This window comes from Etheostoma cragini, chromosome 12 (assembly GCF_013103735.1).
Source record: "Etheostoma cragini isolate CJK2018 chromosome 12, CSU_Ecrag_1.0, whole genome shotgun sequence".
In the NCBI taxonomy this organism is placed as follows: domain Eukaryota; kingdom Metazoa; phylum Chordata; class Actinopteri; order Perciformes; family Percidae; genus Etheostoma; species Etheostoma cragini.
The window spans coordinates 25,846,696-25,850,552 of NC_048418.1; positions in this window are offsets into that span (position 1 = coordinate 25,846,696).

Genomic DNA, 3,857 nt, shown 5'->3' on the forward strand with positions numbered 1-3,857 from the left:
TCTTCAACCTGAGCCTGAGCCTGCAGAGGGTGCCGCTGTTGTGGAAGACGTCCTGCCTTGTCCCGGTCCCCAAGAAGTTGACTCCATCTGGCCTTAAGGACTACCGCCCAGGGGCTCTCACATCCCATGTGATGAAGGTGCTGGAGAGGCTGGTCTTGGCCTATCTGATTTGCCTACCAGCCTCGTCTGGGAGTGGACGACGTTGTCATCTGTCTTCTGCAGCGAGCTCATTTGCAAAGGGAACGGCTCCGCAGCCCCTTTGCATCCTGGGAAGTGACGTGGACATGGTGGAGGAGTAGAGATACCTGGGTGTCAACATGGACAACAGGCTGAACTGGAAGATCAACAGCACTGCTGTTTACAAGAAGGGGATGAGCAGACTCTATTTCCTGGGGAAGCTGAGATCCTTTAACGTGTGCAGCAGGATGTTGGAGATGTTCTACCAGTCTGTTGTGGCCAGCGATCTGTTCTCCTCCAGCCTCTGCTGGGGGCGGGGGGGCAGCAGCATCGGAGCCAGCGACACAAACAGACTGAACAAACTGATCAGGAAGGCTGGCTCCGTGATCGGCTGCAAACAGGACACGTTGAAGCTGTGGTGGAGAGGAGGTGTCTGAACAAACTGTTATCTATCATGGATAACCCAGAATGTACGTGTGATGCTGTAACACCCACTAACCCATTTCTCAATTTTTTGGGATCAAAAAATATCTATCTATCTATCTATCCATCTATCTATCTATCTACCTATCTATCTATCTGATTATCCATATCACAATAAAAACATACAAACACACAAAAATACAAAATACAGAGCCTTCCATAATGTTCAGTGTCTAATATACAGACATGTTTGCCAGTCTGGAAGAGAATCTGACAGAACTGCGAGCAGGGTTAGGCAAAACAGGGATTATGTCATTTTCTGACTCACATACCCTAGACATGAATCTATACACATTTACCTATACACATAAATCTATACACATAAATCTTTGCATCAGGTTACATAGAACTCAGAGCAGGCAGGTACCCCAACTCTGACAGACACACGGCCTGTACTGGAGCTTCCTGGAGCTCTCAGCAGCCCCATGCTGTCAATAGAAGCTACTGGGAGTTCTCTAATGCTGCCTTGCGTATAAGGACACCACAGGTAGGCCGGAGACAGGTGTACAGTATGCTCTGAAAAGGGAGATTTTCACAGGAACAGAGCACATGCTGAACTTACGACACAGCATGTTTGCTGAGCATACAGCTTCCAATGCTGTCTATAGATATCCTTATCATCAGAAAGGTCATTTGCAATAATATGGCCCAAATGTGTAATCTCACTGCACACCAAACATGTCATAACATGTGATTACCAAAGTAGTAACTGGGTAGTACATCACAATAATAAGACGTAATACTTGGGTCATAATGTGGTAAGGAGGCAACAGATGATTAAGTACCATGTAAGTACCAAAGTACTAACTAGTTAGTGGCTTAATGACAACCATTTGTATATCTGGGTGATGGTAATATGGTGATACTGATATTGAAGTAACTTGATAATAATGAAGTAATACATGTGGATGTTTCACAGTATTACAGGCTAGTCCCAGTGTCATACCTTCCAAATTAGATAAAACCTCTAGGAATTTACTATATTGTGATGGTGAAAATCATCCAAAAATCCAATCCTCACTTTGGTGAGAGAACACGTTTAAATGTTAAATTTACAAAAATCCAAACACGATCCTGCATGATTGCATGTTGTGGCCACAGCAAGATCCCTGTAAAAACTAAGTTAGAGTGCTGTGGGTGAGTCACTCCCCCACGCTGATGCAGAGTCAGTCAGGTTGGTTTCTTTCCCCAGATGCACTGTGGGAGATCACCTGTCCAGCGACTCGCTGCTTTCAGATCTTGATTTAAATGAGTGATGTGCTTTTCTACTCGTCACACATGGTAATGTCGTTTGCCTACAAATAGGGAGGCAAGCATATAACTAGTAAACACATGCAAACATTATTATTACTTATTTATTTTTCTATATCAAAGTTCTGTATTAATGTCTGTATTAATTTGACGGGCTGTACCCATGTTTTATGTTTCTGCAGGACAGAAACTTGCTGAAAACCAGTTTTTAAATTGAGTCAGGCCCGTTTTTATATTGTAATGTAACGTTACTTTTTCTAACTTTCATGTATAATAAATATATGAAATGAAAATTTAAAAGACAGGCATGCAAGCTTGGAGAGGCATTCAGCTCAACTTGCGCTCAGTTCATAGTCTGAAAAGACTACTACTTGCAAGTACAGTTGGACTGCCGCTAATGATTATGTTTATTGATTAATTTCATTATTATTATTTGGTTTACAATTGATAGAATATTTGTTTACTTTATTTTGCAACAAATCTTTACATTAGAGAAAGATCTTTACATTAGATCAATTCCTATCATAACTATTGGACTTGGCCCAGCAGCGTGCACAGTTGATGTGCAGCACTTTATGTGCTGAAATCATAGAGTCTGGGTATCATAGTGGCTGGAGAGGCATCTCTGGAATGCCAAATTTACTCTTCAAATGTTCTTTTTAGGTTTGTGGATTGCTCCTACATTGAGGATGGTAGTGAGTTCACAGCAGAGATGGGGACTAAAGACTCAGACTCAGGTCACACTTAAGTCAAGTACAGGGACTTAACTTGAGACTTGTCCCCAAAGGACTGTGGATCAACTCGGCCTTGAGATGCGGGACTCATGAACAGTCTTCATTTGGATGATGATGATGTTCTTCCCCTTCCTGCGTAACCTATGACCTACCTTTAACATGTGATACATAACATATCCGCCAGCTGTGCTGTTCATCACAAGCTTTGGCTTCAAAACTTCATCCAACAAGGCCCAAACAAAAGAAGTGCTGAATGTTACATACAGTATGTGGTATCCATATCTACGTGGTCTTTTTTCTTATATGACAGGCTTAAAATATATATCACACCCTCAGTAGAGGTCACAGCAACATCATTCTGCAGAGTCAAGGTATGACAAAAGCGTTAAGCCAGTCCTACAAGAAAAAAGATCACTCATAAATTTAAATAGTGGGCTAAATGAACTTGTTTGGATCATTATGTGGTATCAAGATAAAGGATTCTGGATCAAGCCCATCTCATTTTAATAGGCACCTGAAAACCCTCATGGGTTAGTTAATGAATTAAGAGTCTTCCCCCCTATAGGTTTAAATATGTAGATTAATGGAGAACTAATCTAGAACTAATACAGATGCAGCCTAAAACAAAAACCATCTAAATGTGTATTTGTATGTTTTATTTCTATTAAAGTAAAAAACGAGAACATGTAAAAGGTGTCCTGCATTAAACAGTAACGTCATCATTATGATAATAACAATAATAACAGTGTTTTTTTCCCTGTAAAATTAGCAAAACTGCAGCAACAGCCTTTTTCAGTTCAGTGTGAAGAGTTTAGTTGGGATCTTTAAAAAAAAAAGTTTTGTTTTTTATTCCAATAATACCAAAATAATAAATAAAATAAAATGTTTTTTTTTCTTACTATGCCCTACTCCTTGGTGATGTCACTTACTTACTAAACTAGTAGCACAGAGTTTTTTCTAAGAAGTGAGTACTCTGGTGAATACTCAAAGTCTCTCTGTTACCTGATATTGATTAACTGATTATTTTGTTGAGTATTTATTAAATCTATTGAACAATTGTGCAAAGGAAACAACATGAATTGCCAAGGTCAGAGTTGTGTTAATATGTTTAATGCTTTGTTTAAATTTCAAGTAAATGTATTAACTAATAGGCCTTATTCTTCTTTGAGCTCCAGCCACCCAAAACGTCTGTGCACATCCCTGCTCCCCCCC